The sequence below is a fragment of the Lissotriton vulgaris genome, chromosome 7 (genome assembly GCF_964263255.1).
Source record: "Lissotriton vulgaris chromosome 7, aLisVul1.2, whole genome shotgun sequence".
Lineage (NCBI taxonomy): Eukaryota > Metazoa > Chordata > Amphibia > Caudata > Salamandridae > Lissotriton > Lissotriton vulgaris.
In genome coordinates this window covers 1,282,191,571-1,282,216,321 of record NC_141695.1, presented here as the reverse complement: position 1 = coordinate 1,282,216,321, position 24,751 = coordinate 1,282,191,571, and the positions used below count along the sequence as shown (strand labels likewise).

Sequence of the window (24,751 nt, the reverse complement as noted above, 5' to 3'; positions counted from 1 at the left end):
TTGAAGTAAAATTGTAGTCCTTCCTCTATTTTTGTGAAATGTCCCGGTTTTTGGCTTTAAAATTCTGGTCACCCTAAACTGGTCTCACTAAAGAATATGGCCGAGGAGAGGAATGTTCACGTATTCCCTCTGCTGACACTGAGGCAGCAGTGTGTAAACGTGACCTTTTGTGAGTGGGCGCTATAAAAATCCTGTAAACACAAGACAGACGCAGACACGGTGCCAGAGATTGTTCCACGCAGCAGCTCCCTGTGGACTTTGTCCCGCCTCTAGCTGATGGTGAGAGCGGGGCCGGCTGGGGATTGGTCGAGGTTATCAGCAGAGAATGCGCTTCGCGAATGAAGCGCCACCCGGCCTCCCCACAAAAACACACAACGAGCACAGCATGGAAGAGAGCCCGAGGAGCAGGAAGCGGCCTGTGAGAAGCATAACTACATAGCTAATAGGGTTGATATACGCGCTGTAGAGACCTGGCAGAGTTACAGTCGCAGAAGATAACCGAGCGAGCTAACCTTCTGAAGAGATACCTCAGTGTTAGAGCTCAGGGAGAGAGCTCAATGGGTCAATGCCAGTGATGCTGCATACATTGCTATCTGGGTGACTTAGCTCAGGCAGTTAATGCACTCGCTGCAGAGAAAAGTGTTAAACCTGCGGGTCATAAATAGAGCCCAGTCAGAGTAAATATAATGCCTAGCCTGGAGGCCCTGGTGTTTCTACACGCACCGGGGTATGTTTTTAGTTGAGAAATCAATTCATTATTAATGCAGAAATGTCTGTGCACATTGAGATGAATCCTTAATCCTGTAAACTCTGTCTCGTGCAGTGAGAGATTAATCCTTCATTTCTACACACAGTTTTTTTTATATAGGGACATAAGCAGCGTAGCAGGGGTGCACTGGATTCTAATACAAACAGGAAAACGTCCCCTTCATACCTGGCTGGGAAGTAAAAGGGAATCATACTAGTGGTGCAGTTTTCCCCGGTGCCACTGCACCAGCTGCCCCATTTATAGCTTCGCCCCTGGGCCTGATAGCTTTATTTTTCATTCTGTTTTGTGTGTAGAGAGATGAGAGCATGTAATACACGCACCGAAACATGATCATGTTTTATGTGGTGACTACTACTTTATTACACAATTGGTGGACCTGGAAATGATGAGGATTCAGACCTCCGACCTACAGGACGCATGCAGCTCTCAACAGCAGGCGCCTAGCTCGCTGATCTATCTTCTCTGCTGATGAATCCTGTTGTTCTTGATAATAAGGATTACTGCTGGGCACCAGCCAATTTAATATCCATTGTTGTCTTTTTATCCTGATAGTTTGTACCCCAGCTTGGCACGAACGACTGACTCATTGTTTTATATTATTAATAAATAAATAAAAATTGAATAACAATCCTTAGTTTTGCAGACTGTGGCTTCTCTACTGGGAGATGTATCCTTTATTTCTCCCACTCTAGTTCATGTTATGGGAGCTGAATCTTTCATTCCCTTATGGCTCGGATATTGAAAGGATTCCTTTTTTTTCCAGATTTGGGTTCATGTGCTGGGAGAGGACCCCTTTATACCCCCAGGCTCGTTTCATGTTTTGGGAGATGGATTTTTAATCTCCGCACTGTGCTTCTTGTAGTGGCAGACTAATAGTTTACTCCTCAGACTCTGGTTCATCTATTGAAAGATGAGTCCTTCATTTCTGCACTATCTCGTGCTTTGAGATATAGCTCCTTAAGTCCCTTGACTATAGCTCCTATATTGGGAGCTTAGGAGCCTGATTTAATTCTTGGCGGACGGGTTAACTCCTCACAACGGTGACGGATATCCCGTCCGCTGAAATGCAAATTTTATAGGAAATAATGGGATTTATATTTTGGCGGACGAGATATTCGTCACCATTGTGACGAGTATCCCGTCTGCCAAGTATGGGTGTAGGAAGTAATTTTAATTGTGTTTATATAGCGCTTAATACCCCTGATGAGGCATCAAAGCACTTTTCGGTGAGTCGCATGCTACTCTGGAACCCAAAAAAAATTAGTGGTGAATTAGTATAGGGAGATATAAAATTAATTTGAGCAGTGGACATGTGAGTTTGTTATTTGGAATGAAAGAGGATAGTGGAGGGATAGAAGAGGGAAGGGTTTTCATTTATTTAGCGCTGGCTACCACTGTTGATGTCTTGAAGCGCTTTCCATCACGTAGCATGCTACTCCGGAACCCAAACAGCATTAGTGGGGAATTAATAAAGTGAAATACAAAATTAATTTGACTGGTGGACATGTGAGTCTGTTAGTCGGGTTAAAAAGGATAGTGGAGAGATAGAAGAGGAAAGGGTCTAGAAAGTGTGTTTGTGGGGCTCATAGCAGTTGGAGGAGGCTTGAGATGAGTAAAGGGGAGGTGAAGGAGGAAGAGTCAGAGGGAAGGGTTTAGAAAGGCTTGTTTGGGGAGATCTGAAAAGTAAAAGAGGTTTGAAAGGTTGCAAGGGGGTAGAGGAGAGACGAGAGTAGAAAGGTTTTTTTTGGGGATCATACTAGTAGAATGGGGTTTGGGATGAATGAGAGAGTGGAGGTAGAGGATATATTGATATTGAAAGAGGTATATGGTAGTGCATTGGAGAGAGTAATAGAATGAGGTTTGGGATGAGTCAGAGAGTGGAGATAGAGGATATATTGGGAGAGTTATTGGATGACATATGGGGTAGTGCATTGGAGATGCTGAAACAGAAGTAAAGTAATAAATATAAAGATACAGAAGTACATGGAAGGTATGTATGTATAAGGAAGGTGATATATGTAAATTTAAGTTGTATTTAATAAACCCAGACTTTCAAGTGTTGCGTTTACTTTAAGCTAATTTATTTGTTTTTTTTAATTTATAAAACATATTTTAGGTAATTCAATAGTAAAGCAATTGTAGATAAATAGTTATGATAAAAATTGACTTATTTATGCAGTGACCTATATACATGTTAAACATAGAATATTATTACCATAACCATAAATAATATGTACATTTGTTAAGCTGAACTAACAAATATTTATATAGTTATAAACATAATTATAAACACGTTAATACAAAGGAATACATTCATCTAGATATATATATATATATTTGTATATATGACGTTTATTAATTCCTCAGAAAATAATCTTGAAAGTCAGTGACTAACTGAATCTCAGCCATTTTGTACAGCTTTTATATTGTTATTTAAAAAAAATAAATCTAAGAACACAAGTTATTTCCACTGTTCACTGGAATCCACTGTTTATGAAGCTGTAAATCATAAATTTATGGAGGCGTCAAAGCTTTGGGTTGCTTCATAGGTTTCAGCTTGAAAAACAGAATGAGCGCAGCAATACTTGCATATGTTGCCAGAACACAGTTCCTTCTTCCCAACATGGCAAACCCACATTGTATGCCATTACAACCCTGAAGAAGCCCATGTTTGGGCGAAACGCGTTGGCTGGTTCCATCAATTGCGTATCAAGTACATCTGGAAATAAAAGACCAGAAACGGCTTACTGCTAACATTTTTTTACTGATTGTGTGCAAACTGTACTGTGTGTGTATGTGTATTACCTCTCATCCAACAAGCACTTATAGGACTGCAGTGTTCCTGACTTTTACACCAAACTTACGCTGCTAACTCCAATTACGTTGTTAACTAAAATGAAATTAAAGGATTTCTGCTAATTTGCACTGACACTAGCTTGTACATATTTGCTTTTATATTTTGCACAAAAAGTATTTTTAAAACTGTCTGCTCTTTTTAAACTGGGCACCGACCATTTTAACAAGAGTCACGTGCTTCCAACATTATCGCATTGTTGGAAAGGACGCGTGGGAAATCTGACACGCAGTGGGTGGGGAACACTTCGCATACAGGGCTGTGTTTCTGGGAGGAGGGGCAGTAGCGGGACACCGAGCAGTGCCATTTTGAGCTAGGCATGCTCTAGTGCTCCAGAATAATCAGCAGGAGTCTTCCCTGCTACATATTAATGGCAGCAGAGCTGATGCACCATTGGTGCGTAAGGCAAGCTCATCTGCGTCCCGACCGCGTCCAGCGCCAGCCACCATGTCGGGTTAGCAGCAGAGGGCCAAAAAAAAAAAAAGACCTAAACTGCTTAAAGGTATGGGGGCGACACATTTTTGTAGTCCTTTTCTGTTAGACTTCGTTGGCCTTATTTCTTGTGTCAAATGTAAACAGTCTACATATCCTGAACCAGAAGCCCAAAAGTATGTTAGGCCCAAATAAAAATCAGAAGGAATTCGAGGCCGCCCTGATTGATATCAGTTTCCTACATAAACATGCATCGGGCATATGTAACTTGTTAGAGGAGACGAGTCTGAATGAGCTTTTTTATAACAGAAACCTGGATAATCGAGAACTCCTGTCCAGATCTGCAGTTCGCCAACCCTGACTACTGTGTGTGTGTTCACTCACACAGGGTGGGGGAGAGAGGGGGAGGAGTTGCCATTATATATAAGAAGATCTTCAAATATAAAATGTTTAAATTAAATGAAACCATAGGAGCAGAAGCCCTTGGTTTCAGCATCACTGCTGGAGTACAGAACTCTATCTATAGCATCCCTGGACCAAGCATTAGCCCCTAAATGTATTACTTATACTACTGTCGCCTTTCTTAATGATTTTAATATTCGTTTGCATAAGGCAAATGACCTGTTGTCCATCCACTTTGTGGAAACTCTGGCCTCTTTCAATTTAGTTTGGGCCAAGACGGGCCCGACACACAGAGCTGGACATGCCATTGACGGCATTTTATCCAAGGTACTAATACAGTGAGATAATCCTCATCAAGTGCCTTGCTCATACCACTTCTTACTCTCATTCTCCTGGGACTTTGATTGTCTGAAGAAAACCAGAGCCACCTCCTTCCAAGGAATGGACATAGATGTTGGAGCAAGGTGTCTACAGCAGACCTCAGGAGGACCCTGATCGAATCTAAACCATACACCCCAGATTTAGTGATTGAGGGTGATGTCGTCATTAGGTCCTGGCTCAGGAAGGCAGACGCTTAGGTAGCCCCAATTATGGCAGTTAGGAAAGTAACTGCAGCCAGCTCAGCTCAAGAGTTTGGCCCAGGAAAGAGCTGCTTGCAAAAAATGGGCTCTCAGCATTGTCACTATCTGGGAACATATAAAGCACGCTACAAATGGACTCTTAAACTTAATCACCAGAACCTTAAAGGGGCTTGAAGTGCCTTTTACTCTCAATGTATTAAGGAAGCTGACAATGAAGGGAAGACATTTTTCAAAATTGTCGCCAGCGTCAAAAACCCGAAAACTATGCCTCCGGGCCCACTTGAGTCAAGCCAGAAACTATGCTCACGACTCAGTGATTTCTTTGGGGATACAATCCTCAAAATTCAGTCCAACTCTGTAGGGGTGAATCATTTGAGTCTGCTGTCAGATTTGCTAAGTCTCAAGACCCTGACCCCAGAGTCCAACCTGTTCTCTTTTTATGTCCCAAACGACTGTATGCCAAGTCATATCCTGAAGACCATCTCATATATTCTTGCCCCTACCTATCAAGAGCTATTTACCATGTCCCTCCACTCAGGTGCCATGCCGGATGATTGGAAGAGGGCAAACGCAATTCTTCTGCTCAAAAAGGCAAACGCTGACCCTACACATTGGAAACTGTTAGACCGGTCTGTAATATAAATACCATAGAAAATAATGGGACTTATATTTTGGCGGATGGGATATCTGTCACCGTTGTGAAGAGAAACCCGTCCGCCAAGCATTGGCGTAGGAAGTGTGGGAGATGTGGGGGATTTATCCAGCCACCCAGATTTTGGAGTGGATGGGGCATGGGGAAGAAGTGTTGGGAGGGTGTAGGGGACAGAAAAGGTCCTGTGTACTTTCACTGTTGACAGGCCCATTATAGCGTTAAAACGCTACCTATGACAGCCTTTCTTTCGACCTGCTAACTTGCCTTCAGCCAGGGTAGGATTTATTCGCCGTGCCCGAGGAGAAATTCCTGAGGCCAGATGTAGGCAGTTGTTTTTCAGGTTTGGGGCAGACTCCCCATTTACCACGAACTGTTGGCCAGTCATTGTCATTCTCCATGGAATGATAATGACCAGCCGGAGGAGGTACAGCATCTGATGCGTCTCCTCCTATTCTGGGCTCAGGGCACAGCAGGGAGGACTCTGAGCCTACCTCTAAGTAGGAGAGTCAGTGGCTGCTCCAATACTAAAGCGCAGGAGCGTTGCCCCACTGCCTTCAAGCAAGAAAAGAAAGGAAAAAATAAAATTATAACGTAATGTTATTATCATTTTATTGTGTCCTCCTGCTGAGGCAGATTGTGTGAGGGGTCGTGGTGGGGCTGAAGAGCAGGAGAGGAGGGTACACTCCTCCTACGTGTGCAATGACTGTTTGGTCTGCCCTCTTGGACTGCCGAAAACAGTCATGCGCACTTTCCCTTTTCTAACTGCTGGCGGAATTACAGCCTGCATGGAGAACATGCCTACCCCTACAGCCCCTGGCAGAGAGCCTTGTTTCGGAGCTCAAACCAATCACAATGCTGCATTGCAGCGTTGTGATTGGTCAGGGGAGCCTGTGTGCAGGGTGCTTCCTGTTCCTGGAAGACGAGTGCAGGAACAGAGAGACGCGGAGCCCGGTGGGAAAGTAAGTCTGTTTTCTTTTTTATTGTGTCCCTAGCATCCCCCAACACCCCGCACCCGCCTAACCCCCCGCACCCGCGGGCCGTGCCGGCCACCAGTGAGGAAAGTTCACACCCTCCTGGCAAAGGGAAGTGCTGGGGGCTAGAGAAGGAGTTCTTCTTTGATCAGGTGATGCATCTTTTTTTATTCAACTAACCTCAAATACAGAAATACTGGGGAATGTAAACCTACTCCTTACCTGTTTACGGTAGATTTGCCACTTAATGGAAGTGCATTGTGAACAGATGCCCTGAGCAACATGTTTGCTGTGCCTTAGGTCTACTGCAGTCTAGCCTTTCAATTACATTAGTGCAACAAGTGGCCCTCCAAGAAAGCATTCAGATTTATCAAACAGATAAAATGTTTGATCATGTATTCCTTTTTGAGGAAAAAGCACTTTCAAACCAAACAAGTGAAACAAAGTTTTTATGTCCTGCAGTTTAATAGTTAAGAAAGCACTCTGAATTAAGGGCTTACTGCTGTGTTGTGTTGGCATGGTCGGACTGGCTGGTAGGGCAATCTGGCGATGCCAGTAGTTCTAGTCCATCAGGTCAGTGTTTGGCTGTATTTGTGGCTGTTTGTGGGCCTGTGGTACAGTCTGGCGGGCTGGTTTTCACTGTTGATTTCCCTGATATTACCACAAACATTACTTTTAGCAAGTGCAAATGCATGAGGTCTGCGATACCTCGGCCACTGGAATTATGCGACTGTGCAGCCACAGTGTTTCTGCAAATAATTATGCAATTGCCACATAATCCATATGTTACACAATCTCTAGATTTTAATGAAAAAAATGCTTGTAGCTCAAAGGGTTCAAAGGTTACAAAAAAAATGCAGCAGCATGGACTACCACATAGTGGAAGCCCCTGTGCAAAAATTGACTAGTGACCTTTCTGTTGCATATTGCTGTATTTGGATATTAAGCTGGTACTAATGAGGTGCAACCAATGCTCAGACACTGTTAAGAAGTGTAAAAATGTCTAAATAATACTATTAGAAAATGTGCTGCATTATTTTCTTTTTCTTGCCACATAAATTATTGAACTCTGTGGCTCCTGTATTAGAATATGAGCTCTTTATACCCCGGTCAGTGGCTCGTCTATTAGGATATGAGCTCTTTATACCCCGGTCTGTGGCACATTTGTTGGGACATGAGCACTTTATCCCCTGGTCTGTGGTTTGCGTATTAGGATATGAACACATTATACCCCGGTCTGTGGCTCGTGTATTAGGGTATGAGCTATTTATACCCCCGGTCTGTGGCTCATATATTAGGAAATGAGTACTTTATACCCCAGTCTGTGGCTTGTGTTTTGGGATATGAGCACTTTATACCCTGGTCTGTGGTTCGTGTATTAGGATATGAGCTCTTTATACCCCAGTCTGTGGCTCGTGTGTTGGGATATGAGCACTTTATACCCTGGTCTGTGGTTCGTTTATTAGGATATGAGCACTTTATACCCCGGTCTGTGGTTCGTTTATTAGGATATGAGCACTTTATACCCCGGTCTGTGGCTCGTGTGTTAGGATATCAGCTCTTTATACCCCGGTCTGTGGCTCGTGTATTAGGATATGAGCACTTTATACCCCGGTCTGCGGCTCTTGCGTTAGGATATGAGTACTTTATAACCCGGTCTGTGGCTCGGATTTTGGGATATAAGCACTTTATACCCTGGTCTGTGGTTCGTGTATTAGGATATGAGCTCTTTATAACCCGGTCAGTGGCTCGTGTGTTGGGATATGAGCACTTTATACCCTGATCTGTGGTTAGTGTATTAGGATATGAGCACTTTATACTCCGGTCTGTGGCCCGTGTATTAGGATGTGAGCACTTTATACCACCGGTCTGTGGCTCGTGTGTTAGGATATGAGCACTTTATACCCCGGTCTGTGGCTCTTGTGTTGGGATATGAGCACTTTATACCCCGGTCTGTGGCTCGTGTGTTAGGATATGAGTAATTTATACTCCGGTCTGTGGCTCGTGTGTTAGAATATGAGCACTTTATACACCGGTCTGTGGCTCTTGTGTTGGGATATGAGCACTTTATACCCTGGTCTATGGTTCGTGTATTAGGATATGAGCACTTTGTACCCTGGTCTGTGGCTCATGTATTAGGATATGAGCACTTTATACCACTGGTCTGTGGCTCGTGTATTAGGATATGAGCACTTTATACCCCGGTCTGTGGCTCATGTATTAGGATATGAGCACTTTATACCACCGGTCTGTGGCTCCTGTATTAGGCTATGAGCACTTTATACCACCGGTCTGTGGCTCGTGTGTTAGGATATCAGCTCTTTATACCATGGTCTGTGGCTCGTGTATTAGGATATGAGCACTTTATACCCCGGTCTGTGGCTCTTGCGTTAGGATATGAGTACTTTATACCCCGGTCTGTGGCTCGTATTTTGGGATATAAGCACTTTATACCCTGGTCTGTGGTTTGTGTATTAGGATATGAGCTCTTTATAACCCGGTCTGTGGCTCGTGTGTTGGGATATGAGCACTTTATACCCTGGTCTGTGGTTAGTGTATTAGGATATGAGCACTTTATACACCTGTCTGTGGCTCGTGTATTAGGATGTGAGCACTTTATACCACCGGTCTGTGGCTCGTGTGTTAGGATATGAGCACTTTATACCCCGGTCTGTGGCTCTTGTGTTGGGATATGAGCACTTTATACCCCGGTCTGTGGCTCGTGTGTTAGGATATGAGTAATTTATACCCCGGTCTGTGGCTCGTGTGTTAGAATATGAGCACTTTATACCCCGGTCTGTGGCTCTTGTGTTGGGATATGAGCACTTTATACCCTGGTCTCTGGTTCGTGTATTAGGATATGAGCACTTTATACCCCAGTATGTGGCTCATGTATTAGGATATGAGCACTTTATACCCCAGTATGTGGCTCATGTATTAGGATATGAGCTCTTTATACCCCGGTCAGTGGCTCGTCTATTAGGATATGAGCTCTTTATACCCCGGTCTGTGGCACATTTGTTGGGACATGAGCACTTTATCCCCTGGTCTGTGGTTTGCGTATTAGGATATGAACACATTATACCCCGGTCTGTGGCTCGTGTATTAGGGTATGAGCTATTTATACCCCCGGTCTGTGGCTCATATATTAGGAAATGAGTACTTTATACCCCAGTCTGTGGCTTGTGTTTTGGGATATGAGCACTTTATACCCTGGTCTGTGGTTCGTGTATTAGGATATGAGCTCTTTATACCCCAGTCTGTGGCTCGTGTGTTGGGATATGAGCACTTTATACCCTGGTCTGTGGTTCGTTTATTAGGATATGAGCACTTTATACCCCGGTCTGTGGTTCGTTTATTAGGATATGAGCACTTTATACCCCGGTCTGTGGCTCGTGTGTTAGGATATCAGCTCTTTATACCCCGGTCTGTGGCTCGTGTATTAGGATATGAGCACTTTATACCCCGGTCTGCGGCTCTTGCGTTAGGATATGAGTACTTTATAACCCGGTCTGTGGCTCGGATTTTGGGATATAAGCACTTTATACCCTGGTCTGTGGTTCGTGTATTAGGATATGAGCTCTTTATAACCCGGTCAGTGGCTCGTGTGTTGGGATATGAGCACTTTATACCCTGATCTGTGGTTAGTGTATTAGGATATGAGCACTTTATACTCCGGTCTGTGGCCCGTGTATTAGGATGTGAGCACTTTATACCACCGGTCTGTGGCTCGTGTGTTAGGATATGAGCACTTTATACCCCGGTCTGTGGCTCTTGTGTTGGGATATGAGCACTTTATACCCCGGTCTGTGGCTCGTGTGTTAGGATATGAGTAATTTATACTCCGGTCTGTGGCTCGTGTGTTAGAATATGAGCACTTTATACACCGGTCTGTGGCTCTTGTGTTGGGATATGAGCACTTTATACCCTGGTCTATGGTTCGTGTATTAGGATATGAGCACTTTGTACCCTGGTCTGTGGCTCATGTATTAGGATATGAGCACTTTATACCACTGGTCTGTGGCTCGTGTATTAGGATATGAGCACTTTATACCCCGGTCTGTGGCTCATGTATTAGGATATGAGCACTTTATACCACCGGTCTGTGGCTCCTGTATTAGGCTATGAGCACTTTATACCACCGGTCTGTGGCTCGTGTGTTAGGATATCAGCTCTTTATACCATGGTCTGTGGCTCGTGTATTAGGATATGAGCACTTTATACCCCGGTCTGTGGCTCTTGCGTTAGGATATGAGTACTTTATACCCCGGTCTGTGGCTCGTATTTTGGGATATAAGCACTTTATACCCTGGTCTGTGGTTTGTGTATTAGGATATGAGCTCTTTATAACCCGGTCTGTGGCTCGTGTGTTGGGATATGAGCACTTTATACCCTGGTCTGTGGTTAGTGTATTAGGATATGAGCACTTTATACACCGGTCTGTGGCTCGTGTATTAGGATGTGAGCACTTTATACCACCGGTCTGTGGCTCGTGTGTTAGGATATGAGCACTTTATCCAGATACACAAGCCTGGGGATGAAAGAAGTACTCTCCTGGAGCACGAGCCAGAACCAGGGGAACAAAGTATTCGCATCCCAAATCACGAGCCGCAGCCCGGGATATAAAGTGCTCATATCCTAATACAAGAGCCACAGACCGGGGTATAAAGTGCTCATATTCTAACACACGAGCCACAGACCGGGGTATAAATTACTCATATCCTAACACACGAGCCACAGACCGGGGTATAAAGTGCTCATATCCCAACACAAGAGCCACAGACCGGGGTATAGGGATGTGTTTTTCCCCAGGCTCCGGGTCCTGTATTTGGACAGAGATGTGTTTTTCCCCGGGTTCCGGCTCGTGTTTTTGGACAGGGATGTGTTTTTCCCAGGGCTCCGGGTCCTGTATTTGGACAGAGATGTGTTTTTCCCCGGGTTCCGGCTCGTGTTTTTTGACAGGGATGTGTTTTTCCCAGGGCTCCGGGTCAGTTTGGCAGGAGGCTATTTTAAGGCTGTTACCCCAGGCCCTTTGTCTGGTGTCGCGGGGGTGGGCCGGTGACGGTGCCCGGACTGGGTGGGGGCGGATTCGCGTTTTCTGACTCAGAAGGAGGAAGTGATGAAACCAGCCGGAGAGGTTTAAAACATATCAACTTTGCTGGATCAGCTGCTGTCACGAGCGAGCGGCGCCCGGGCGAGGTGAGTGAAGAGAGAGCGGAAAGGGAAGTGGGGGAGAGAATGGGGGAGGGGAGGGGGAGCGAGATGAGAGAAACAAGTGAGAGGAAATGAAGGGAAAGATGGAGGTGGTGAGGTAAGATCCAAGGGATAACAATGAAAAGAACGAGGAGGGATGTAGAGGAAAGGAAACATCGAATAGCACAGGAGAGAGGGTAAGGAAAATAAAGGAGGCGGGGTCTGAGGATGAGAGGCAGCGGGGAACGGTGTGAGGGCAGAGATGAAGAGAGGAAGGAGGAAAGAATGACAGAGCAAAAGAGCAAACGAGAAGGAAGCCGCGCATGAGTCTGACGCCGGAGAGGGGGGATGGGGGAAAAGGTGAGTTGAGCAGCGGGAGGGGGAAGAAGAAGAACTGAGTAAAGACTCGGAGGGCTGGAGGAGCGGACGGGCTGGAAGAATGAGCTATTGTCTTAGATTGAAACTGTGTGTGGTCTGCAGGTTAGACACAGTTCTCTTGAGTCGGAGCTCAACCCCCTGAGCTATCTTACTGAGATCGATCATTAAGATCCGTTGGCTACTCGAGATCATCGCATCATGTTTGGTGTGGTTAGACTCCTCACATATGACCCGTTCTATATCGTTCTGTATATATGCTCTCGGGGTAAGTGGAGGACACGTACAGAGCACACTTTAACTGGAAACAAACCGAGACAGTGCAGAGGCGCGTTTCATGCCAGATTAAGAGGTATCTTCCCAGCACGATGGTGAAATGGGCTTTAACACCTTTAGAAGGATGGTTCTGCCGATCCATTCTCCGCAGCAGGTGCCTTGACCCCCGCCGCCTCCTCCCCGCGCGATTTTAAGAGAGCGTGAAGTTCTTCAAACTGACATTATAAAGCATCCCGCAAACGGTATTTAAAGAATGTGGTGAGAGCCTCAGTGGTGAGATGAAAGAGCACCTCGAGTCAGGACTGAGGCGCTTTGTCAGAGTTCCGTGTTTGTCTCAGCGCTAAGATTCCAAGTCCACACTGGATCAGCATGAGGTTCACTGCAAGAGCTCTTTCGATAGCTCAGTGCTGGGGATTTCCATAGGGTGCAGGTCAGATCAGAGGTGCATTGTGCAAGCTCTGGGCATACACTATCCTCAGATACTGATACATTCCCACCCAGAGCTCCCCCTGCACCCCAGCATTGGTTCACCAGGGCATGCTGCAAACAAGCAGTGCTGCTTAGTGTCAGAGCCCTTGCACCACCCGTTGTCATGCATGCGCTGCCAATGACAATATCAACACAACTACTGACAATCACACTCCTACAAGTGGGACAGTTTTGACTATTCCAGGTGCCCAACACTATAAGAATAGCTTGGGCGGCAGGTATAAATCCCTATTAATATATAGTGAATTAATATACTACTGTTGTTGAGCTCATTTCTGAATTAGACACACAGCGCTGCCATGTGTCAGACTGTCATAATTGCTGGTGTTAAAACTGTGGTGCCGGTGCCGAGCACCGGAAACCACGCCTCAAATTAAGCAGTGTAAACAGAATAGAGAAGCTTTGTGAAAGCGCTTTGAAGTCTCTGTACTGGGATAGTGCTACGCGGTGCAGGTCAGGATGGATGTGCATTGTGAGAGCTTTGGGGTCTTCGGTACTCAGAAAACTTTCTTTTTGGGAGATCCTCCGTTAGGCACAGCACTGGATAACATGTCTGTACCGGAAACAGGGACAGAGTGGTGTTATGAGTGCCCTGTGGATGTCTCAGAGTTAGGATTGAACTGCATGCTGCAGGTCAGGATACAGCTGCATTGTACAGATTAATATTTAGTACTGGGTGGGAAACAACACTTACAACGCAACTTTTACAACGCAACATCCATTACAACGCATGCCATGACAATGCAACCATTACAACGCATGTCACTACAACGCATACCACTACAACGCATGTCATTACAATGCAGTCATTACAACGCATACCATTACAACGCATACATACACTATGCAATACTTACCCTACTGTTGCACCCGCTGGAGTTAGAATAGTAATTTTTACCCCTACACTATCCAACACTTACCCTACTGTTGCACCCCCTGGAGTTAGAATAGTAATTTTTACCCCTACAGTATCCGATACTTACCCTACTGTTGCACCCCCTGGAGTTAGAATAGTAATTTTTACCCCTACACTATCCGTCACTTACCATACATGCAATGTAATGGTATGCGTTGGAATGGTATGCATTGTAAATGTAGTATGCGTTGTAGTGGAATGCGTTGTAAAGGTAGTTTCAAAGAATTTGTTGTAATGGCATGCGTTGTAATGGAATGCGTTGTAATGGATGTTGCGGTGTAAAAAATGCGTTGTAAAGGTATGTGTTGTAAAAGTATGCGTTGTAACGACATCCATCCGTATCTGGGTACCAGAGCATGATGCAAGTCAGGACTGAGGTGCGGGGATGCAAGTGCCAATCTAGGTCTGGGAAGCTGTGTACTCTATTGTACTATCCTGTAACATTTATATAGCGCCTACTACCCTTATGTCAGGAACTGAAGCACTAGCCCACATGGGTACCAGGCTACAGTATGTAGGGTGTGTGGTTGGAAGGGTGCTGTCTTTGCTTTCATCCTGTATGGGAAATGTTTCCTTGTTGTGCGTGATGACCACTGATGTGCGGTTATTCTCATTTGGAACTCAGCGCTTAGTACTGTGCTGTGTGCATAAGAGGGTCACAAGTTATGGTTTTCAGTAAGCTGGCAGCTATGAACAGCTTTGCTACTTGGTTGGTCACTGCACTGGGATGTCATCATTCGATTTTTAGCATAGGGTTCATGCTCCTGAGGAGGCATAGGTTGGCGGGAGCTCAGCTGGTATGGACTCCGTTACCTCCTCCCTTATCTGATAATCAGTGGGCGATATCTAGAAGTGGTGGTAGTAAGTAGCAATTTGGCCCACGCAGCAGTGGACTAAATTAAAGTCCTCTGTTGGCCAGCGGCATGTCGCATATCCCTTCACTTATTCCATGCCCGTTCAGTTGGTGATGGTTGGTTTATTACTGAGGACTGGTACTATACTGGAGGATGGACGCGACTCATAGGAGTTCTGTATTATGTGAGGGTACAAGGGTCAAGCAATGTAAGGGAGACATTATGCGGCTTGTTTGACCCACAAGCCTTGCCGCTGCCTCGCATGGCAGTAATATCAGCGAGGGCCAGGCGGTCATATATATGAATTGACATTACTACATAATACCCAGGCTAGAAACAGGTCAGCCCTACATAATTCACCTGGAAACCGAACATTGTGTGCTGCTTGGGCTTTTCCGTTTCTGTGGCTGGAGGCTGTACATTGTCTTTGAGGATGTCATTATTTTTCTGGGTTCCGTTCTTTATCAGGGTTATGGGGTGATATAGTTATTTTGGAAATAGCAGCTCTCTTCTGAAGTCTAAACGCTTGGAATCTTCTCTGGTAGTAAATTCTAGAGTTTGGCGACTTGTGCTGAGAAAGCAGAGACTCCTATGGATTCCTTATGGTAATGTGGTATGATGGTCTGTGGCGCAAATCTGGAGCACTGTGTCCTATTTTCAGTTTTGTATGGCTTGCTTTTGATGGAGACGATGGACAGTGGAGGCTCATGACCAAGATGACCACAAGGTCAAGGAGAATCAATACACAAGATCCCTCCATCAAGCATATGCAACACATACTCCAAGGCCTAGAAGGTCACCAACGGTGCTCCGTAACAGGCTGACAGAGGAGTTTATTCCTCTGGTGCCCATTCCAAATGAACTCCTGTCTGGGAACGTGGATACATTTACGTCCTGCATTTGGAGCTTGTGAAAACAAAACAGAGATTGGAAACAGAAGTCCTCCCCTCTAGGCAGGGGCACATAAATAGGCACTCACAGAAAAGCATTTGAGCACGAGTAGGTGCTAACAGTAGGCGGTAAAAAGACTCCTGCAATAATCCAGGGACAGGCTTTCTACATAGACATGTACAGATCCTGACTCCTAAGAAGCCCCCTTCCTTCTGCACTGCAGGCTTCTCTGCCCTCAACTTCCAAGGTTCCCAGCTAAGTACAGAGGGGACATTTACACCTTACCTCTCTCTACAAGCGTCCCTCGCCGTCTCTTTCAATAGACTGCAAACAATTGGTACCCCAGGTCAAGAGGGCGCTCTGCAAGTAAGGGAGTAGTATAAATTTCCAAGATATCTTATCGGTGCTCCTAAGGAAGGGTGTGGTCACCAACACCCCACACAACCTATCCAGTAGGTCTACAAAACAAGTTAATTCTCCTGAGCACTCAAAATGTACAGTTCAATATCCAAATTAAAGTTCAGCTGAATTTATCTGAAGCAGTCCCAGGTTGGTAATCCAAAATAAATCATCAACAAAGGTCCTTCAAATCACGGATAATATTTTATTTTCCTCTTTTCTGGATTCAAACTCTCCAAATTCCATATACAGAAGTCATTGGATTATTCAGCCAACACGTGTTTCGTCATGTTAATTATTTACACATCGACTTCATCAGGGCTGAAATCATAATACAAATAAACATCACTATGATTCATTTGAGATAATATATGAATCTAATAATTTGTGGAATCCCGTGATGAGCAGAAGAGAACCCGGCAAGAAAAACCAAGAAAAACATACACCCGATATGTGCACGTCTTCATTAAGCCACCACCAAACATTATAATTAAGTTTCAAGCATTCAATCCAAAAGATTTTAATGTATGTAACCTAAAATCCTCTTCCTCGTATCGAAAAAACATTTGCTGGTTGAATTACCCCAAATAATGCCCCACAAGGGATCTGCTATCTCATATTTTTATATTTTAGATGATCGGCCCCATCATGAGTAATGCCTCATTTAAGACTACTAATCGCGTGTTACTCTATCTCATGTTTTTCAGAGTAATTATAGACTCTAAGTCACCACCCAAAGCAAGAGTCAACTCGGGTGCTTTAAAACAATATTCCAAGAAATTAAAGGTTCTTTACCGTAATCCACATGTATCGATAAGTTCCCTGTTGAACTAATCAGTCACTTCGTATTTCCAATATGAAGTCAAAAGACCCTGCAATTTAAGCAACCCCAAAACCTCCAATTAGAAAAATATCTCAGGATAACTTATAAACCAACCTATAACACCCGTAGTTCTCCATCAGAAAACTTACCCCACTCTTTAAGTATATTCTGAACAGAAGTCCTCACATATCTTCCAACGTAATCGAGTTACCACACTAACGATCTGTAATAATGATAGAGTGTAAGATTAAATATTTCTGTATTTTTATAAATATGTATTTAAAACTATTCAGTTTTATCTAATAGTTCTCACATAGGTGAAATCCTCCTCGTACATACCTATATCTAGTTTCGTGTTCGTCTATCCACGAACGCGTTCCCCGGTCTGGCGTTCTGCACCAGCGCCATATTGGAATTCCTATGTATATCCTCCCAAATCACACGCCATCTTGTAGTGGCTTGGTAGGTTAGTACGCGAACATGTTTTCTGGTCGGCGTCCTATCCGGGCGCCATATTGGACTCTTGTTAGTATTCTTATTCCTAAAGCGCCATCACGTAGTGGGTTCGTTACCGTGTTATATAAATGAATGTTACCCTTACAATACGAAACTATCTTTTCAATCTAATTAGTGTTTACTTAAATCTATCTACATCAATATTTGGTTCTCATCGTGGGTTTGCGAAGATTACGAGGTCTCATTCATTCCACAGCATAGTAGTAGATGAAAATGAAAAGTGGGAGTTAAGGTGAGACATATAATTACATCCTCAAGTTTTCACTTCTCTTGATTCCAAAAGAAACACCAAACAGTTATTTACACAAAGTCTCCGGTGTAAACAAAGACCCTCATCAATTATTTAAATACAATAGATCCACGAAGTGGAGAGTTTCAAATTCATTTCAAGTTCTAAACATTTTCGCATGACACAGTTCAAAACATTCAATAATTGGGATTCGTGGTTATTTGCCACTTCTGAATAGACAGCCAAATACAGTTAGTAATTATATCATCACAGTTTGCATATTACTCATCTCCCAAATAGTACTGGAACTCATGGTCATTGTTTAGACCTAGTTCCACAGCTTTAAGTCTCATCAACCACATAACCTCTGTCCTTCTCAATTTAAGTTGTCTGTTCCCTCCTCTTGGGTGTGGGCTAATATGTTCAATCCCATGATAGCTAAAGTTATGTCCTTCCCTGTTATCACAATTTTGGACAGCATGTGCCGCAATGGGATATCGAGTATCACCATTCTTCCACGCCCTTATATGTTTCATTATCCTGTCTCGTAGTCTCCGGATTGTGCTGCCCACATAAATCTTTCCACATGAGCAAACTATCACATACACTACATACGTAGTGTCACAATTTATGAAACTCACAATATCATATGTTCCAGAACCATTGTAGCTGAAATTTAGTACCTTCTTCTGTGCCCACCTGCAAGAGCTGCAACGTCCACATTTGTGGAAACCCTTAGTCTTATTCGTCAGCCAATTATCTGGTCTCATATTTGGGTAACTCGGACTGACTGCATTGGCCAGGGTTTTTCCCTTTCTATAGGTAATACTCGGTCTTTCCCCTATATAGGGCATCAAATCTTTGTCTGTTCTCAATAAATGCCAATACCGATTCAATATGGAAAAGAGTTTATGACTATCCATATTGTAATTTGTAATCATTCTTACTTGATCATTAGATCCCGTACTCTTCACTTTAGGTAACAGTGTTGATGAGACTTAAAGCTGTGGAACTAGGTCTAAACAATGACCATGAGTTCCAGTACTATTTGGGAGATGAGTAATATGCAAACTGTGATGATATAATTACTAACTGTATTTGGCTGTCTATTCAGAAGTGGCAAATAACCACAAATCCCAATTATTGAATGTTTTGAACTGTGTCATACGAAAATGTTTAGAACTTGAAATGAATTTGATACTCTCCACTTCGTGAATCTATTGTATTTAAATAATTGATGAGGGTCTTTGTTTACACCGGAGACTTTGTGTAAATAACTGTTTGGTGTTTCTTTTGGAATCAAGAGAAGTGAAAACTTGAGGATGTAATTATATGTCTCACCGTAACTCCCACTTTTCATTTTCATCTACTACTATGCTGTGGAATGAATGAGACCTCGTAATCTTCGCAAACCCAAGATGAGAACCAAATATTGATGTAGATAGATTTAAGTAAACACTAATTAGATTGAATAGATAGTTTCGTATTGTAAGGGTAACATTCATTTATATAACACGGTAACGAACCCACTACGTGATGGCGCTTTAGGAATAAGAATACTAACAAGAGTCCAATATGGCGCCCGGATAGGACGCCGACCAGAAAACATGTTCGCGTACTAACCTACCAAGCCACTACAAGATGGCGTGTGATTTGGGAGGATATAAATAGGAATTCCAATATGGCGCTGGTGCAGAACGCCAGACCGGGGAACGCGTTCGTGGATAGACGAACACGAAACTAGATATAGGTATGTACGAGGAGGATTTCACCTATGTGAGAACTATTAGATAAAACTGAATAGTTTTAAATACATATTTATAAAAATACAGAAATATTTAATCTTACACTCGATCATTATTACAGATCGTGAGTGTGGTAACTCGATTACGTTGGAAGATATGTGAGGACTCCTGTTCAGAATATACTTAAAGAGTGGGGTAAGTTTTCTGATGGAGAACTACGGGTGTTATAGGTTGGTTTATAAGTTATCCTGGGATATTTTTCTAATTGGAGGTTTTGGGGTTGCTTAAATTGCAGGGTCTTTTGACTTCATATTGGAAATACGAAGTGACTGATTAGTTCAACAGGGAACTTATCGATACATGTGGATTACGGTAAAGAACCTTTAATTTCTTGGAATATTGTTTTAAAGCACCCGAGTTGACTCTTGCTTTGGGTGGTGACTTAGAGTCTATAATTACTCTGAAAAACATGAGATAGAGTAACACGCGATTAGTAGTCTTAAATGAGGCATTACTCATGATGGGGCCGTTCATCTAAAATATAAAAATATGAGATAGCAGATCCCTTGTGGGGCATTATTTGGGGTAATTTAACCAGCAAATGTTTTTTCGATACGAGGAAGAGGATTTTAGGTTACATATATTAAAATCTTTTGGATTGAATGCTTGAAACTTAATTATAATGTTTGGTGGTGGCTTAATGAAGACGTGCACATATCGGGTGTATGTTTTTCTTGGTTTTTCTTGCCGGGTTCTCTTCTGCTCATCACGGGATTTCACAAATTATTAGATTTATATATTATCTCAAATGAATCATAGTGATGTTTATTTGTATTATGATTTCAGCCCTGATGAAGTCGATGTGTAAATAATTAACATGACGAAACACGTGTTGGCTGAATAATCCAATGACTTCTGTATATGGAATTTGGAGAGTTTGAATCCAGAAAAGAGGAAAATAAAATATTATCCGTGATTTGAAGGACCTTCGTTGATGATTTATTTTGGATTACCAACCTGGGACTGCTTCAGATAAATTCAGCGGAACTTTAATTTGGATATTGAACTGTACATTTTGAGTGCTCAGGAGAATTAACTTCTTTCAATAGACTGTGTTATTAATTGTCTGGGAGCCCTCCATACATCATATACATAGGTTCTGTCGTATACTTATTTTCAGTATATACCCTGTTACTATATGGAAATATATAGATTTATGAATTTCGCTCTCTTTCATAGTTGAGGCTGTGTAACTCACGCCCTTTTCCCCAGACCTTCCGATCCTGCTTTAAACACCCTCGCCCCTCTTTCTGCTTTATGACACCCACCCATCCTCAGCAGCCGGTCATTCACCTTCGCTGTTATTCTCACATCCCATATGTGGGGTATATTTCCCCTGGACATGGCCATTTCTAGATTGCAGAACAGCAGTTTATGTTTCGTATGGGCTCGGTCCCCCCATATTCCAAGAACATCTTTTAAATGTCTCAGTCAGTTTCAGTCCCTGTGTCTTTGCTCTAGCATTCACTGGCTCTTTTCCAATATTTGGCAACTTTAGGGAATTCCGCCACGTGCGGATTGAATTTCCCACGTTTTTACATCCTCTTAAGCAGAGGGCAGGCTGCACACAGTGTATAGAACAAAGTTTCTTTCCTTTGTAGTATGTAAGATGAAACACTTTAAATTGTATCAGTCGGAACCTGCCTCCCTCTTGGCCTTCTCCCATTCCTCGTCCTCGTCATGGGCAACACCATAATCCCATTTTCTCTAACCTTCCTTAGTAGGTCTGGTTAGTTATTTATTAGTGTCATACGTTTGAGATATGGCTTTCTTACCAAAGGGGTCATTAATGATTCTGACGATATATCCTGCATGTATTTATTTTTAGATTTTTGATCAGCCAGGGAGTGGGAGAGGGCGGCAAGAATCCCAAAATGTGCACTGATACATCACAGATGTATGTGTTGCATTGCATTTCAGTATTTACTTAGCACTTCCCAACCCCTTGTAGATGCCACAAAACACTTTCCAGACTATCAGGTGGGTAATTGCTACAGCTGAAATACACATTGCTAAACTTGCACTGCCGCATTCTTAAATCTATAATGCACCTTGCTGCATCTGTGATACACATTGCTACACCTGTAATGCCACCTTGCTACATCCGTAATGCCACCTTGCTACATCTGTAAAACACATTGCTAAACTTGCACTGCCACATTCTTAAATCTATAATGCACCTTGCTGCATCTGTGATACACATTGCTACACCTGTAATGCCACCTTGCTACATCTGTAATGCCACATTACTTCATCTGTAATACCTATTGCTAAACTTGTACTGCCACATTCTTAAATCTGCAATGCACCTTGCTACATCTGTAATACACATTGCTACACCTGTAATGCCACATTGCCACATCTGTAATGCCACATTGCTACATCTGTAATGCACCTTGCTACATCTGTGATACACATTGCTACACCTGTAATGCTACATTGCTACATCTGTAATGCCACATTGCTACATCTGTAATGCATATTGCTACACTTTTAAGGCAACATTCCTACATCTGTAATACACCTTGCTGATTCTGTAATGAAAAAAAAATCAAAGTGGGGAAGGATCACTTGCCCTGAGTAACCAGGGTTTTGTTATTATTCGTTCTGGTACCGATAAAAAGCCCTCATTCACGTACTTAGGCTCCAATGGTGGTATATCTTGATTCTCCGCCTTTCTTTGGTTTCTAGCTACGTGACAGCATCATCATTGGGTTGATTTGTGTGCTTCCTCCACCCGAAGGTGAACCACTGGTTAGTACAGTAGTGATTTAGTGATGAAAAAGGATTAGTGCATAAGAAAAAGTGTTCTTGCTAAAAGACCTGGGTAACCAAAAAGAATGCGATTTTATTAGGTTTGGTGTCAGGCTTGGATCCGGGTCCAGAAGGGCAGAGTAAGCACAAGTGGTGCACGACTGCGCAAGAGCAGGTCCCCCCTTTCTGGCAGCCTGACGAAGTTTAGAATAAACCCCGACGAGGTACTCATAGACCTTGATACAGGTCAGAATAATATACCTAGACCAACCTTCACAACGAAGAGGTTCTTTCAATTTATTTTCCACTAGTTTCTAGGTCCTGAAGAAAGCCTACTTGACCCCCCCTGGGCAGACCAAGGCTGAAACTTGTCGACCTTTTGTATGGACTCTAAACAGTGCGGAAGCCCCATAACGTTCCTACCTACGCACAAAAATATTTTTTAACAAGCCTGATACCAAACCTAATAAAATCACTTTTTGGTTACCCAGGCCTTTTAGCAAGAACACTTTTTCTTATGCACTAATCCTTTTTCATCACTAAATCACTACTGTACTAAATCACTAAATGACTAAATGTACTAAATCACTACTGTACTGTTTACCTCCGGGTGGAGGAAGCACAGAAGTCAACCCAATGATGATGCTGTCACGTAGCTAGAAACCAAAGAAAGGCGGAGAATCAACATATACCGCCATTCAAGCTTAAGTACGCGAATGAGGGTTTTTTATCGGTACCAGAATGAATAATAACAAAACCCTGGTTACTCAGGACAAGTGATCCTTCCCCACTTTGATTTTTTTGATTATGTACAAGGAAGCTGAAGGGATCACAAATTCTTCCTTCTCCCTCTTTTGATTTAATCCTGCTTCTGTAATGCACATTGCTACATCTGTAATGCATATTGCTACACTTTTAAGGCAACATTCCTACATCTGTAATACACCTTGCTGCTTCTGTAATACACCTTGCCGCTTCTGTAATGACACTTTGCCACATCTGTGTACACCTTGCTACACTTGTGATGCACAGATGGAATAAGGGCGTTGGCAGAACTCATATTGGTGGTGAGGTTTGGTGTCATGTGCGAGGCCTATAGTCTGTCCTCTAGACTTGGTGGAGTGAGACATACGTGTGTGACAATAGGATCGCAAGTAGCATACACAGGTCTGCCACCTGTTATGGCATGGGATAAGTGTATAATTATTTATGTATGTATGTATGTATGTATGTATACCTTGGCGTATTGTATATACTCAGTTTTCTGAGTCGTCAAATAGCGATGCAGACCGGGTGCCACACCACAACTTCCCCTGTGTGTTAGCTGCCACGTCATAGTTTACTGCACAGAGGGAAAGATGCTGAAGCAGGACTCTTAGAGCACTCTGCACCCCCTGCACAGGAAGAGAGCTAGACAAGGAAGTAACTCTAAAGCACTTTGCACACACTATTTGACTAATAGGACATGCGTGTGGTATAGGGCTGTTTGCTGAACAGAGGGGAGAGGGAGTTCTCCCTAAAGAAAGCAGAAGGCACTGTTAAACTTAAAAGAAGCCAGCAGTTCCTAAAGGAAGCAATGACCAGGTTAAAGAAGAGGTCGATGTGGGAAACAAAGCAAGCCTGAAACCTGTGGCTAATCAAAATGGGGCAGGAGGCGGACGGTGTGGAGCAAGCGCCATGGGCGGCATCTTTGTTTACAAAAGGAAAACCGAGTGGCTCATTGACGCTCTTTGTAGGGCGCAGTAACTGGAGTACTCGCTATTAGAAGGGTAAGAAGAAAACAATCCTCCATTTGTGTTCATCTCCTTGGAGTACCATTCTCTTGAGGGATCATCAGTTGCCTAGCCCGACACCCTTTGTACATTTGACCCTGTGTCTGTCTCCACAACATTTCAACTCTGGATGCTTCAGGCCTGGAGATCAGTGGAACATGAGGGACTGATGTGCCAGCCGAGGCATCCAGCCTTGAGATATTTGAACCAGAGAGACAGGTCTGCTCACTGAGACCCCATCCATAGTGCGCTCACAATGTGCCACCCGCAGCCCCTACTGAAACTACTCCCAAGGAGATAGACAACTGCAATAAATGTGGTTTAACCAAGGGCGTAGCCTTTTATTCACATAGTCACATAGCAGCAGTGAGTAATGATAACCATGGTTGAGGCATATACTATTGTTATGAGAATACAGTAAGATCAGCTACGGACATAGTTATGAAAATACCAGACATAAGATCAGCAAAACATCTGAACGATTGTGTAAGCAATAAAACAGTTGTCTCCACCCATTACAGCACAACGCTTGTGCTGGACCCCCAGAATGAGTGCTAGAGGACCCCACCAAATTATTACCTGCTCTATTTTTGCATTACTGCAGCCTTATCCCAGGCTATGCCACAGGTCCCCACCATCTACGATGCTCACCGTTTACAGATTCGCTTTATACAGCTAAAAGACCGAGACCTGTTTGCAGAGGTATACTGGCTGGTGCAGGGTGGAGAGGGAAAAAGGAGTTGATGCCTTGCATCGTAATGCCATATATGCTGTCCGGGCACCCCCAGATGACATCAC

General features: G+C 43.5%; 1 protein-coding gene across 2 annotated transcripts in view; it reads left to right on the top strand.

Moving 5' to 3' along the window:
* The first annotated feature begins 11,723 nt into the window (after positions 1-11,723).
* Positions 11,724-24,751, top strand: part of LOC147703415 (phosphatidylserine decarboxylase proenzyme, mitochondrial-like) — a 58,164-nt gene continuing 45,136 nt past the window's right edge. Inside the window, exon 1 of one of the 2 annotated variants that reach the window (XM_086931862.1) lies at positions 11,724-11,860. The gene's annotated coding sequence lies outside the window, so the exon portion shown is untranslated. Of the gene's footprint in view, positions 11,861-11,901; positions 11,973-24,751 lie in introns of those variants that run through there. The other variant, XM_086931860.1, reaches the window with a different exon arrangement.